The sequence below is a fragment of the Phascolarctos cinereus genome, unplaced genomic scaffold (assembly GCF_003287225.1).
Source record: "Phascolarctos cinereus isolate Bilbo 61053 unplaced genomic scaffold, phaCin_HiC Scaffold_7;HRSCAF=346, whole genome shotgun sequence".
Lineage (NCBI taxonomy): Eukaryota > Metazoa > Chordata > Mammalia > Diprotodontia > Phascolarctidae > Phascolarctos > Phascolarctos cinereus.
In genome coordinates, this window is record NW_027556180.1 from 189,094,731 (window position 1) to 189,110,794 (window position 16,064).

A 16,064-nucleotide genomic window follows, 5' to 3' on the forward strand; every position below is an offset into this window, starting at 1 on the left:
TCTGTCATTTTTTCTTCACTTAGGCTTGAAGCTCCATCCCAGAGGTACTTAGTTTTATGTTGCCACTTAACTTTCAGCTTCCATTTTCAAATTTGAAATATAAGTAACTAATCGTGCCTCTGGTTTTCCAAAGATTGTCAGATACCCAAATAGGATTATGCTACAAATGTAACATATTTTCTATTTGAATTTTGCACTACCAGTGATGCCATCCCTCAAATACTTAATGGATCTGGAACCAAATTATCCAGACTGTAGTTTTATTGCAGCTATTGGGATGACTTTCTCTTTCAGTTCTCTCATCTGTAAGGCTGTGACAGAAGAGACATTGGCTTGGTTAGGCTGATATGGAGGGGTGTGGCACAGGCATATAACATTAGCTACTATTTATATTGAACTTTAAATTTGCAAAGTACTTTGCAATAATCTCCATATTATAGATGAGGCAACTGAGTCACAGAAGAGTTAATGAATTGAACCATGGTCAGACAGTTGGTAAGGGTAGAGGTGGGATTTAAACCCAGTGCTCTCCTGGTGCCAAATACTCTACTTCACTTTGCTGCCTCTCTGTCAGTTGGTCAACAAGCATTTATTAAGCTGCCTGCTAGGTAGCTAGGTAGTGGAGTAGACAAAGTGAGGGGCCTGGAGTCAAGAAGGACTGTATTCAAATTTGGCTTCTTACACTTATTAGCCATGTAACCCTGGTGAAGACATTTCCCCTCTGTTTTCCACACTTTCTTCAACTGTCAATAATAATAGCACTACTTCACAGGAGAGTTTTGAGGACCCAATGAAGTAATGTTTGTAAAGCATTTAACACAGTCCCTGCCACATATTGGGTGCTATGTAAATATTGATTCCCTTTCCTCCTATGTGCCAAGCAATGTGCTGAGCACTGGGAGTAAAAAGAAAGATAAAATACAGTTCTTATTTTCAAGGACCTCACAGTCTGATGGGGGAGATGACAAGTTAAGAATTATGTACAAACTATATTAAAAATAAATTGGGGATAATCAATGGAGGAAAGGCACTAAGGGGATCAGGAAAGGCTTCTTGTAGAAATTGGGATGTTAGCTAGGACATGAAGGAAGCCAAGAAAGCCAACAGGCAGGATGAAGAAGGAACAAATTTGAGGCATGAGGGACAACCAAGTCAGGAGATGGAGTGCCCAGTTGATAAACAGCAGAGATGAGATAAACAGCAGTGTCAGAACACAGGTAGGAGAGTAAGGTGTAAGCAGACTGGGAAAGTATGTAGGCAGGGGCATTCTTTGAAGGACTTTGAATACCAGGGTATTTTATGTTTGATCCTGAAGGTGATAAGGAACCACTGTAATTTATTGAATCTTGGGGGTGGGGCAGGGGGAGGATATGATCAGACCTGTGCATAAGGAAGATCATTTTGGGAGCTGAGTGGAGGATGGACTCTAGTGGTGAGAGACTTGAAGCAGGGAGACCAATCAGCAAGCTTTTGCAATAGTCTAGTCCAAGGTGACGAGGGCCTACACCAGGGCAGTAGCAAAGTCAGAGGAGAGACGTGGGCATATATGAAAGAATTTTCAAAGGTAAAATCTACAGGACTTGGCTATAAATTAGATATGGGAAGATATTTCAAGGTAAGTGGGTGAGACTGAGACAGAAGAGAAATTGATAGGTAGATCAATGAGGCAACAGAGAAGAGCTGCAGTGAAAGATCTCGGTCTTTTTCGTTATTGCATTCTCCTGAGGATTTCCTTCTTTTGGGAGTCAGCTTGATCTCCTTGAAAGAGTACTGTCTTTATAGTCACAGGACCTAAATTTGAGGTTTGATATTGTGTGAGCCTGATAAAGTCACTTAACCTCTTATCCTGAGCCTCAATTTTTCTCATTTCTAATATATATGGGTAATAATGCTTGCAGGACTGTTATAAATAATGTGCTATGTAAGTATGACATTTCAAAAATTAATCACGATATAGGCATTATCCTAGTTTGTCCTTTTTATTTTGATGCAATGATTGTGTGTGGGTGGTTCTGTTATTGGGTGAGGCACCCTCAGAAAAGACTATATTCATTGTTTGTATTAAATTGTTTTTGAGTTTGATTCTTTTGTTCTTCAGTTGGAGCCTTAATGTCTCATTTTGAGCCCCAATGTCTAATAAAACTATAATTTTCTGTAGATTTACATAACAGCAGGAGAATTTGAGTCTTAAAGAGTATGGCCAATGGAGAATATTCTTTCTATGATAATAATAAATATAACATTCAAAATAAAATGTGAGTGAATAGCTCACATTTATATTGTTACAAACTACTTTCTTCACAATTCAGTTGACATAGAAAACGTATTATTATTCTCATTTTATAGATGTGGCAGCTGAGGCTCAGAGATATTAAATGACAGTCACACAACTGGCAGCTTTGGAGGGTGTGTGCTTGTATTTTGGAGAGGGACGGGAAATTGGAGGCAGCATGAGATAATAGAATACAATGCAGCTGGAGTCAGAGAGGACCTGTATTCAAATCCCAACTGCTCCTTGCTACCTAAATGACCTCAGGTAAGTTACTTTGATCCACTAGGAGTATTTCCTCATTTTTAAAATGAAGGTGATGGATTTAATGACCTCTATGTTAATTTCCAACTCTACATGTTTAAAAATTGTAATGTTACATTTTAAGATTTTTTTTTTTTGCAAAAGCCCTTTGAGGTAGACAGTGGTATAATATCCCCATTTCACTCATAAAGACACTGAGGCTAAGTGAGACTTAACACGGCTTGGATTGTGTAGCTGTTGTTTGTTCTTCATTTTGAAGAAGACTCATGACACCATGGGGTGATGTCTTGACTTGTGGGTGAATTGGATTTAAAGTGAGGCAAAGTTGCACAAAGTCATTAGCCTTATTCTCTCTAGTCATTAAAGTCCAGTGGCAAGACAAAAAAAAGTTAAGATGCCTGGCAATGGCCTTGGCATCTTTGATGTCTGATAAAATTCTAAGTGTCCCACAGCTTTTGCTTTGGTAGTGGGGGGAAGAGGAGGAGAAGTCTTCATATGCTTAGGGTAGGCATACCCTTAACTCATCAACAGGTTTGAGGCCTGTTGGCTACCCTCAGCTTTGTTTAGCTCATCTACCCAGATAGTTTTACTAGAGTATAGCCACTGTGCATGCTACAGCTTTTTGGAGCCACAGGTGAGAATTAGGTGAGAGGCAGACACCAAAAGTGGATGAGCAACCCTGAAAAGGGCTCAGCAAGCCCTCTACCCAGAGGTGCTATGCCTCCTTGAGTTCCCCATATACCTCACTGCATAGCTATTAAGTGGCAAAGAGCTGAGATTCAGACCTGTCTTCTGATTAATCAATAAGCTAATTAACAAGTATTTATTAGTGCCTACTATGGGTCAGGCACTGTGCCAGAAGTTGTTGTGAATACAAATATAAATTCTAATGGAAGAGCCAAGTACAGTTATAAATATTTACAAAGTAAATATAAAGAGAACGAATAAAAATAAATACAAAGTACTTAAAAAGGTAACTTTAGAGGGTGGGCATAAGCAATTTGAGATCAGGAGGGGCTTTGTGCAAAACATGGTGCTTGAGCTAAATCATGAAGATTCTATGAGGTGAGATGAGGAGGGAGTGAATTCCAAGCAAGTAAGACAACCAATGCAAAGAAATAGAGAGTGTAGATGGAGTGTTATATGTGAGCCACAGAGGTAAGGTCAGTTTGGCTAGACCACAGAGCGCAGAAGGTGAAGCAGTGAGAATGGATACTCCAAACATAGGTTGGGGTGAGATTGGGAAGGTCTTCAGAAGAAAAACAATGGATTTTATATTTGATCTTGGAAGCATAGCTACTGCGTTTGATTAAGTAGGGAAGTCATATGATTAGCTCTGGGCTTAAGGAAAATCACTTTAAGGGATTGGAGTGGGGAGAGAGAGAGAGAGTTGAATCAGACAGATCAATTACAAAGTTGTTGCAATAATCTTGGTAAGAGGTGATGAAGTCTTGAACTAAGGTAGTATGTATAAGCAGAAAAGGGTTTAGATGCATGTGATGGAAAGGGAGAAACAGAGGAATTTGACAACTGATGGGAAATACGAAGTCAGGGACAATAGAGAACAGAGAATAACACCAAAGTTATGAACCTGGACTTAGTTCCAATTCCAATGCTTTTCCATTATACTATATTACATCCTGTATAATTATTCCTATGGCAATAGCACATAAAATAGCAGCTTACTTTCGCATAGTGCTTTCATATATAGTATCCCATTTATTCCCATCAGATCCCTGAAAAGTAAACTGAACAGATAGCATCCCCATTTTATGAAGGAGGATACTGAGATAGAGAGAGATTAAATGACTTGCCTGCAGTCAACTGCAAAGTAGAAGAGCTGGGGAGATTACTGATTTCTAGGTTAAAACGTTCCCTTCTTTTGTGTTATTTCCTATGAAGTGAATAAGAACAGCAACAAAATCTTCCAGTACACACATACACACACACACACACACACACACACACACACACGACCCCCTATAACCCCTAAATTTCAAACACCTGAACAAAAACAAGTAGATAACAATAAATAGAGCAAAGCTATTCAGTGTTTTCAAGGAAACATCTGTATAAAATTTTACTTTAGTAGAATATGTATGTTTTAAGCTACTTTAACTTTGTATTATAGATGAAGGAAAAAATACGTTAAGACGCTGTGGATATGTGGCTATTCCAAACGGTTATTGCCCTTGAGTCACATTTCTAGACCTTATTGAAGAACAAGTGATACATTGTTAACGCTTAGATCAATAAACAATTATTGTTCTTTGTGAGATGCTGACAGGGAATTTGGAGAGTTTACAGGTAAGAGACATAATTTACCAGTGGCTGTCAAACTAACAACTGCAGTGCATTATGTATAGATGGATCTGTCTATCTATACACATGAATGAGTGTGTGGATAGTTGTCTGTGTATATAGCCACCTATACGAATATACATGGAGAGAGATTTGAATTTTTTCCCCTTTCTGTAAATTTCCATGGGGAGCACATCTGATATTACCTGGCTCTTTGCCTCATGGTGTGTTATACTCATAATGGAAACAGCAGGCTTCTATCCTTTTTTTTAAATAGAAAGCATGGCACTGGCAGAGATTTTAAAACTCTGCATTTAAAATTCTCCCAATAGTGATTATATCTTCTTAAAATCATTTGAACATTTCATCAAATAAAATAGAATAGGTTTTTTTTTGAATATTTTAAGGGGCTGCTTGATGGCATTACACCAACTCCAATAAACAATGTTATTAGTTTTTTTTTTTTTAAAGAGGAAGGAGAGGAGTACCAGTATGTCATGAATTTGGTTTACTCTTAATGTTGTAGAGATTAACTGAACTGCTTTCCCCCCTTTGGCTTTGACTTTCTGTATATTCAGAAAAATCCTTTCAGAAAACAGAACAAAAATCTGCATGCTGTTCTTCTTGCCCTTTCTGCTTGGCCCTATATATTTAAGCATCTCCTATTGGAAAAGTTTTGTCTTCTGTAACCTATAAACTTATTGATTATCAAAGTGTCCAGACACAAGTGAAAAGCATTAGGATTCTTTCCCTTGGTTTTTAATCTTTTCTGAGAGATCTATTATGAAGAATACTTCCCTCTCCCTCTTGTTATTGTTGCAGCAGTCAGATAATTGTTAATCTGTGAAAACAAACAAAAAATACCTAATACTGTGGAACTCAACATGCATATATATGATGTAAATAATATATGAATATATGGATATACAATGGGAAAAAGTGACCTTATTTTCAATATCTCTATTGTACATGGTCATGGCTAGAATAGCAATTCAGTTTTCAAGAGTGAATGGTCTAATTTGGGACTCCTTCCTGTGTTCTCTCCACCCATCCTCCTCAACCCTTTTTTAAATTTTAAAGTGAGAGTAATAACATCATCAGTTATGTAATGAAACATTAGCAATACTGGTACCATTCTTTTTATGTCAATGGCATTTCAATTTCTCACAAAGCAATTTTACAATGTTCGCTAGAAAGGGTCTACCTTTTTTTTTTTTCAGAATTCAGAACTGCCTCTACCTGGTTTTACTGTCTCTTGGAATTAAATCTGAAAATTTTCTGTTACTTTGGGTGCTCTGGGAGACAGCAGAGGGGAACCAAAACAAAAAGGGAAAGTGATAAGAAGGATGGCCCAGAACAAGGAGACCCATTCCCAAAAGTACATGCTTTGATAAATCAGTAATGAAGAATTTACTTGCAGAGGAAACACGACTGGAAATGGCCAGAAGCCAAGAACATCTGTGTTCCTGGTTTCCCAAATGTATGGAGGAGCAGATGTAACTGAATACATAACAGAAACTCTGGCATACCTCTTAACAACATGCAGGAGAACACTGTGCACAGAAGGCACCAAAAATAAGCAATACTGAGGGAATGCCAAAATAATTTTATTAGGTCTTGGGAAAGGGAGATTGTTAAAGATAGCTCATAACCACCAAAAACTCTTATATGAGAAGGGAAAAAAGAAGTTTACCATGATATAAAATAGAGAAAGCCTGTACTTGATCTGGAAATATCATGAATATACATAAAATATTTCTTTAATTCTTTGATAATTCTGTTCTCTTATCAATATAGGTTCTCCCTCCAATGGTGCAAATATTAACCTAATTATACCTTCTCATCATCAGTGACTCTTTTCCAAGTCCTTATGTAAAATCTCTTCACATTCCCAGTGAAAGCCATGATCTATATATTTTACGTGTTTTCTATATCTGTTTATGGATAACCTGTTAGGTAAACATAGACAGGTAAACCCATTCGTTTATGGGTAAGCCTGTTATCCATTCCTCTCACACCATGCATAACTAGATTACTTTCTTTTCAGTCATGTTTATTTTGATTGTATTTTGTGCTTCTTTTATACAGTTCTTTACTTATAATGAACTATAGATGATTTATACCAAAAATCAGAATATTCTTTATTCATTAAGTGTCATGCAGTTTGTGTTCTTCCAAGAAAATCATGGTGTTCCATGATTCACAACCGTATAACATCACTGGAAAAATAGTGGTGTTAAAAGTACGTTTTTTGTTTCTAGGAAAAGCTTGGGATCATTAGATGCACTGTTCAGTTACCTAAAAGCATTTCAGCCTGGTCTTTTCCTTCTATTAAATCTGGGACTAATTCATTGTCTATCTATAAGATATCGACCAGGCATCTGTACTAACAGGTAAGCCCTATAGGAAACAGATATTCTTCATTCATTTAGCCTTTCCAGGGTCGAGTTAGTATAAATTTTTTTTTATTAATTTTGGGTTTCACTTTAAGATATTTAAGAGGTTTGATGCAACCTATACAATGTCTTCCATAGTCAATTATCAAACATTTATTAAGCACTTAATACATGCTATGAAGTTCAGATAGGTGTTGCAGAGAATGGAGTACTAGATCAGGAGTTAGGAAGAACTGTGCTCAAATGTGAACTCAGATACTTACCTGTGACCCTGGGCAAGTCACTTACCCCTGTTTGCCTCAGTTTACTCATCTGCAAAATGAGGTGGAGAAGTAAATGGCAAACTACTCCAGTATCTTTGCCAAGAAAACCCCAAATGGGGTCACAAAGAGTTGAACATCACTGAAATGACTGAATGACAAACAACAAAAATGTGTCAGGTACTGTGCTAAACTCCAGAAATACAAATAAGGTAAAACACAATGTCCATCTTCAGCAACTCACACCAATGAAGTAAACAACATACAAATAATTATGTACATGTAAGACACATAAAATGTAAATGGAAGATCATGTCAAAGGTAAGGCACTAGGAGTGGGAAAAGCCTAGATCAGCAAAAGGCCTCTTGCAGAAGGCAGGATTTCAGCTGATTCTTGAAGGGAAATCAGAGAAGCCAGGGAAGTAGACATGAAGAAGAAGAGCATTCCGGGCATGGAAGACAACCAAAAAATTTCAAAATCTTTTTTTTGTTCCACTTAATGGTATTTTTTTTCAATCACATGTAAAGATAGTTTTCAACATTCACTTTGATAAGAATTTGAGTTCAATTTTTTTCTCCCTTCCTCCTTTCCCTCCTCCTTCTCCAAGATGGCAAGCAATCTGATATAGATTCTATATGTATAATCATATTAAGCGTATTTTCATATTAGTCATGTTGTGAAAGAAGAATCAGAAAAGAGAAAAAAACAAGAAAGAAAAAACAGAAAAGAAAAAAAAGAAAATAGTATGCTTCGATCTGCATTCAGACTTCTTGGTTCTTTCTCTGGGTGTGGGTAGCATTTTCCATCATGAGTCTTTTGGAATCGTCTAATATCATTGTATAGCTAAGAAGGGCTAAGTCTTTTGATCATCACATGATGTTGTTGTTACTCTGTAAAATGTTTTCTTGTTCTATTCACTTCATTCAGCATCAGTTCATGTAAATCTTTCCAGGTTTTTCTGAAATCTGCCTACTCATCATTTTTCATAGCACAATAGTATTCCATTACATTCATATACCACAACTTGTTCAGCCATTCCCTAAGTGATGGGTATCCCCTCAATTTCCAATTCTTTGCCACCACAAAAGAGCTGCTATAAATATTTTTGTATATGTGGGTCCTTTTCCTATTTTTATGATCTCTTTGGGATACAGACCTAGAAGTCGTATTGCTAGATCAAAGGGTATGCACAATTTTATAGTCCTTTGGGTATATAGTTCCAAATTCCTTTCTAGAATGGTTGGATCAGTCCACAACTGCACCAACAATGCATTAGTGTCCCTGTTCTCCCACATCTCCAACATTTATCATTTTCCTTTTCTGTCATATTAACCAATCCGACAGGTATGAGGGGGTAACTCAGATTTGTTTTAATTTGCATTTCCCTAATCAATAGTGGTTTAGAGCATTTTCTCATATGACTCTAGATAGCTTAAATTTTTTCATCTGAAAACTGCCTGTTCATATCCTTTGACCATATATCAATTGGGGAATGACTTATATTCTTATAAATTTGACCCAGGTCTCTATGCAATTTGGAAATGAGACTTTTTATCAGAAACACTGGCTATAAAAATTGTTTCCCAGCTTTCTGCTTCCCTTCTAATCTTGGTTGCATTGGCTTTATTTGTACAAACTCTTTTCAATTTAATGTAATCAAAAATCATCCGCTTTGCATTTCACAATGTTCTCTATCTCTTGTTTGGTCAAATTTTTCCCTTCTCCATAGATCTGATGGGTAAACTATTCCTTGCTCTCCTAATTTACTTATGGTATAATCCTACAGGTCTAAATTATGTACTCATTTTGACTTTATCTTGGTTTATGGTGTAAGATGTTGGTCCATACCTAGTTTTTGCCATGCTATTTTCCAGTTTTGCCAGTAGTTTTTGTCAAGTAGAGAGTTCTTATTCAGATGCTGGGGTCCTTGGGTTTGTCAAACAATAGATTACTATAGTCATTTACTACTGTGTCTTGTGTACCTAACCTATTCCACTGATACACCACTGTATTTCTTAGCTAGTACTAAATAGTTTCAATGACTGCCACTTTACAATATAGTTTTAGATCTGGTACAGCTAGGGTACCTTCCTTTGCATTTTTTCATTAATTCCTTTGATCTTCTTGAACTTTTGTTCTTCCATATGAATTTTGTCATTTTTTTCTAGCTTTATAAAATATATATGTATGTATACATATATGTATACATACATATATATGTATGTGTGTGTATATATATATATATACATATATATAGTAGTTTGATTGGTATGGCACTGAATAAGTAATTAATTTAGGTAGAATTATCATTTTTATTACATTAGCCTGGCCTACCCATGAGTAATTGATATTTTGCCATTTATTTAGATCTGACTTTATTTGTGTGAAAAGTGTTTTGTAATTGTTTTCATATATTTCCTGGATTGGTCTTGACAGGTAGATTCCCAAATATTTTATATTATCTGCAGTTATTTTAAAGAAATTTCTCTTTCTATCTCTTACTCTTGGGCTTTATTAGTAACATGAAGAAATGCCAATGATTTATGTGGGTTTATTTTACATCCTGCAACTATGCTAAAGTTGTTAATGATTTCAAGTAGTTTTTTAGTTGATTTTAGTTGATTCTCTAGGATCCTCTAAGTGAACCATAATATCATCTGCAATGAGTGATAGTTTTGTTTCTTCATTGCCTATTCTAATTCTTTCAATTTCTTTTTTTTTAATTGCTCAAGCCACAATGTCTAATATGATATTGAATAATAGTGGTGATAATGAACAATTTTTTTTTTACCCCTGAACTTACTGGGAAAGTTTCTAGCTTATCCTTGTTACAGATAATGCTTGTTGATGGTTTCAGATAGATACTACTTATCATTTTAAGGAAAACTCCGTTTATTCCTATGCTTACTAGTATTTTTAACAGCAATGGATGCAATACTTTTTCCTAAGGTTTTTCTACATCTATTGAGATAATCATATGATTTCTAGCATAATAGGTTCTGCTCCAGCCATTTACCTTTACTCTGTGTGTATCTCTGTGCTTCAAATGTGTTTCTTGTAGACAACATATTGAAGGATTGTGGTTTTTAATCCACTCTTCTGTTTGCTTCCATTCTATGGGAAAGTTCATCCCATTTACATTTATAGTTATGATTATTAACTTTGTAGTTTTATTATCAATATGGTCCATTATGCTGATGGTTTTCCTAATATTGAACAAGCCCTCTATTCCTGGTGTAAATCCCACCTGATCATAGTTTATTATCCTGGCGATAAATTTCTGTAATCTCTTTGTTAATATTTTATTTAATTTTTTTTTGCATCAATGTTCTTTAGGAAAATTGGTCTATAATTTTCTTTCTCTGGTTTGACACTTCTTGGTTTAGGCATCAGCACTTTATTTGTGTCATAAAAAGAATTTGGTAGGACTCCATAGTCTATTTTTTCCAAATAGTTTACATAGTATTGAAATTAATTGGAATTAATCTTTAAATGTCTGGTAGAATTGACTTGTAAATCCATCTGGACCTGGAGATTTTTTTCTTAGGGAGTTCATCTGATGGCTTGTTCAACTTCTTTTTCTGAAATGTAGTTATTTAAGCATTTTATTTCCTTTTCTGTTAATCTTGGCAATTTATATTTTTGTAAATGTTTATCCATTCCATTTAGATTGTTAGATTTATTGGCATACAGTTGGGCAAAATACTACCTGATTATTGTTTTAATTTCCTCTTCATTGGTGGTAAATTCACCCTTTTCATTTTTGATACTGGGAATTTGCTTTTCTTTCTTTTTTTTTTTTAAAATCAGATTAACCAAAGATTTGTCTGTTTTTCTGTTTGTTTTTCACAAAACCAACTCTTAGTTTTATTTATTAGTTCAATAATTTCTTACTTTCAATTTTATTAATCTTTGCTTTGATTTTCAGAATTTCTGATTTGGTATTTAACTGGGGATTTTTAATTTGGTCTTTCTCTAGCTTTTTCATTCATTGATCTCCTCTTTCTCTACTCTGTTCATATAAGCATTTAAAAACATAACATTTTCCCTAATCACTGCTTTGGCTGAATGTATCTCATAAGTTTTGATATGTTGTCTCATTATTGTCCTTCTCTTTGATGAAATTATTGATTGCTTCTATTATTTGTTGTTTAACCCACTCATTCTTTAGGATTTAATTTCCAATGAATTTTTAGTCTATCTTTGCATGGCTTTTTATGACACATGATTTTTATTGCATCAGGATATGAAACGGATGCATTTAATATTTTTGCCTTTCTGCATATGATTGTGCCCTAATACATGGCCATTTTTTTGTGTGTGTAGTCGTACTGTACTGCTGAGAAAAAGGTTTATTCCTTTCTATCACCATTCAGTTTTCTCCAGAGGTTTACCATATCTAATTTTTATAAAATTCTGTTCACCTTCCTAACTTCTTTCTTGTCTATTTTGTGGTTAGATTCATCTAGTTCTGTGAGGGGGAGGTGAGATCTTCCACCAGTGCAATATTGCTGTCTTTTTCTTCCTGTAATTCCCTTAACTTCTCCTTTAAGAATTTGGATGCCATACTACTTGTATTTAGTATTTTTACAATATTTATACAATTGAGGGAAAGAATATATTTAGTATGTTTATTATTAATATTACTTCATTGTTTGTGGTTTTTAATCCACTCTGCTATCTGCTTCCATTCTATGGGAGAGTTCATCTAATTCACGTTCATAGTTATGATTACTAACTTTGAATTTCCCTCCATCCTCTTTCCCCTCTGTTTATACTTTTCTCTCTCCTTTCATCCTGTCTCTCCTCCCCAGTGTTTTGCTTCTGACTATTGCCTCCTTCAATCTGCCTTCCCTTTTATCAGCCCCTTTCCCTTTTTCTTTTCCTTTCCCCTTATACTTTTGCCCTCCCTTCTGCCCTCTGCTGTCCACCTCTCTTTCTTTTCTTTCCCCTTTCTCCTCCTACATGTCATTCCCTTTTTGAGCCAAATCTGATAAGAGTAAGATTCAAACAGTGCTCACCATCTCACTTCTTTCCCTCCATTGTAATTGGTCTTTTGTGCCTCTTCATGTGATATAATTTACACTATTTTGCCACTCCTCTCCTCTTCTTCCCAGTACAAGCCTTTTTTCACCCCTTAATTTTTTATTATATCATCATATCAAAGTCAACTTATACCCATACCCTCTGTCTATGTATACCCCTTCTAACTGCCCAAAGATACAGTTCTCAAAAGTTGTAAGTATCATCTTCCCATATAGGGATGTAAACACTTTAACTTACTGAGTAACATTTTGTCTTCACAATTTGCCATTTTATACTACTCCTGAGTCTTGTATTTGAAGATTGAATTTTCTGTTCTTTGGTCTTTTCACCATGAATGATCTAAAGTCCCCTATTTCATTGAATGTCCATCTTTCCCCCTGAAATGTTATGCTCAGTTTTTCTGGGTAGTTGATTCTTGATTGTAATCCAAGCTGGGCTTACACAGATTGTATTTTATGTTGGATCCCTTTGACTAACCCCTAAGAAACATTATTATCTCTTTGGGCTTATTATGCCTTCATCCTAAAGTTTACTCAACAGATATCTCCAAAATAAAGTTTTCTTATAAATTGTGTCTACATTTCCCCCAAAGTGGCTAAAGCACACCCAGCTCCTGTAAAAGACATTCAAAAAGAATTTATCAGGTTCCCCTAGATGGGAATTCAAATTGGAGTTACCACTGGAACAACTTTCCTATAGGGTTTTATGTAATTCCCCATCCCCTAGACTCTTATTACCACTATGCAATTTAGACACGTATTTTGTGGGCTACCAAACAAGCAATTACCTTCCCTTAAGATATGACTTTTCCAAAGAACTCACTATAAAAGCAGGAATTAGCAAGTTTTAAGTCACTGATTTTCCAAATCATGAGCATTCTTCTTTGCTCTTCCAGTCTTTAGGTGGGTGGGTGGGGGCACATGGGTGATCTTTTTCCAAGAAACACATTGCCTTAGAAAATGTTCTCTCTAGAAAATAAAATCCTTGAACTTGCTTTGGAACTTTTGGATTTGGGGTTATCCATGAAACAACCTCCAACACTGGTACTTTCCAGGAAATTCCCATTCTTTGACTAGAAGGATAGAATTTGTGTTGGAACTACTTTGAGATCAAAATCTCCTTTCCTTTATACAGCAGATTAGAAACAAGGAAAATTGTCCGTGAACTTTCTTTTTGAGCTGAGTGGACAAACAGATGTGCCACCTTATCTTGGGCTGGAAAGGTTCACTTAAATTATCTCTATTTTTATTCTAAATTCAAATACATCTTACTGGCATGTACTTCTATCCAAAGCAGCCATTTCTGGGTTTCTGGGGGAGTACTGTATTTGGGTCCAGATTTCTCTTCCCCCAGGGTGAAGTTTGCTTTGCTGTATGCTGATATGTCTCTTGTATATAAGGAAAAAAGAATACTAGCTTTTATAAATCGTAGACAATAGAAGCTTCTCTGAAGAGGTTTCATCCTGAGTCCTAGCTAGTCAATCATCTTGGAAGCAGCCCTATTTTTGGGAACCAATGAGGATTTTTTTGCGGCCTTTCACAAAAGCTCTATTAGGTGTTCATGGGACCCTGCCACCCACATGTTTCCATACAAAGACTAATGCCATGTAACCTTATCAGACTTATCTGAGATAGCCTCAAATTGCTCAGGTACTCCCCTATTAGCCCTCCCTTACACATATATATTATTTTATAAGTATTTTGTTACCTTCCCTGCTTATACATATATTAAGGCTAACACCTCAATGACTTCAAAATTACCCATTTCATGTTTTAGAGCTTCAATAAATTATTTAAATAGGATAGTTTGGATGTGTTTGCTGAGTATCTATATATATGTAGGCCACTTAAAGACATTTCCTCTGTAATTTTCATAGTTTCAATATTTATGTGTTGTTATTAGGCATTCTTAATCCTTGGGAAAAATCTTAAAATGGTTGAAGTTTGTGTTGTGTGTCTTCAGCCTCTCCTTTCATAGAGTTTCACTACATTTTCACTGGTACACATTCCTTGAGACCAGTGATGTCATGTTTTCTCCACTCTTTCTTTTATTATAACTAATCATAGGAAAGGATCTTGTAAGTCCATTCACATCAAGGTGGAAATGTCTAGTCATGATTAACGTTATTTCTCCAAGGGCATTTGCATTTTATCAAGGACAAATAGCTTAAACCAGAGGATTAAATGACTAATTATGTATTTTTCACTTATTTGCTAGCCAATGGGAAAGGGGTAGGGGGTTATAGAAGGGCCTCTGGCAACCCTGAAATTTCACCAGTAGTGGCTGCATACTTATAAGGTAGGACTTGAGTAGGAGACATCATATAGTAAATTCTCAATTACATACATACACATTCATTGCTGTTGTTATTCAGTCATTCAGTCACATCTGACTCTTCATGATCCTGCAGACCATACTGTACGTGGGGTTTTCTTGGCAAAGATACTGGAGTAGTTTGCCATTTTCTTCTCCAGTGGATTAAGGCAAACAGAAGTTAGGTCACTTGCCCAGGGTCACACAGCTAGTAAGTATCTGAGGCAGGATTTGACCTCAACGTCTTTCTGACTTCAGGTCCATCACTCCACTTACTGAGGCACCTGGCTGCCTTAATATACATACACACATATACACACATGCATATGTGTTTGTATCTATCTATCTATCTATCTATCTATCTATCTATCTATCTATCTAATCTCACTTTGTATATTAGCTGGAAGAAATTTGTATTCTTATTCAACTAAGGATTCTTTTAAGCTAAATTATCTCTCCTTGACTTCACATAAAATAGGGTTAGATTAATTTCTTTCTTTCTTTTTTTTTTTAGCTATGCAGTGGGGTTAAGTGACTTGCCCAAGGTCACACAGCTAGTAAGTGTTATGTGTCTGAGGCCGAATCTGAACTCAGATCCTCCTGACTTCAAGGCCAGAGCTCTATCCACTGAGCCACCTAGCTGCCCCATGGTTAATTTCTTGAAGAAAAAAAGTGGACAACATTTGGAGGGCTTGAGATTGTCTTAATTCTCTACTTCCTTTGCATGTTTAGACACACACTAACCTGCCTAGGCATTTCTTTGTATTTTTCAAAGTGCCATTTAAACCCACATTATATCTGATTTATTTACATCTACTAATCTCAAACTATTTTCTCATGTCTGTTTCTGCAGTACAAATTCCAGGGAATCATTTAAGTAAGTTCTACTAGAATCTTGAAAAACAGACATTCCAAGTTAATTCATTTCTATGGGACAACATTTCTGTCAAAGATCATATCCATGATGATAATTATTGGAGAAAAATGATATTATTTAGGGTAAGTGATAGGTCTTCAGAATCAATTCCTTTCTCTATGATGTGTTGATTTTATTTTCCTTTTTTAGAGACACTTCTGATTTCATATAATGCTACTTTGGCTGTAGTGGGAAAGAGAATGCCTCAAGAGTACCTATTAACAAGTACTACTGTCTCACTCAAGATGAAGACATCTTTTTCATTATAGCTGTAGGGAGAATAACTGGGACATGGAGA

The 16,064-nt window shown here is 35.7% G+C and overlaps 1 long non-coding RNA gene across 1 annotated transcript in view; it reads left to right on the forward strand.

Moving 5' to 3' along the window:
- Positions 1-2,352: 2,352 nt before the first annotated feature.
- The window catches only part of LOC144454886 (uncharacterized), a 39,260-nt gene continuing 25,548 nt past the window's right edge, over positions 2,353-16,064 (forward strand). The window contains exon 1 of the long non-coding RNA XR_013483437.1: positions 2,353-2,536. This is a non-coding gene — a long non-coding RNA (uncharacterized LOC144454886). The remainder of the gene's footprint in view (positions 2,537-16,064) is intronic.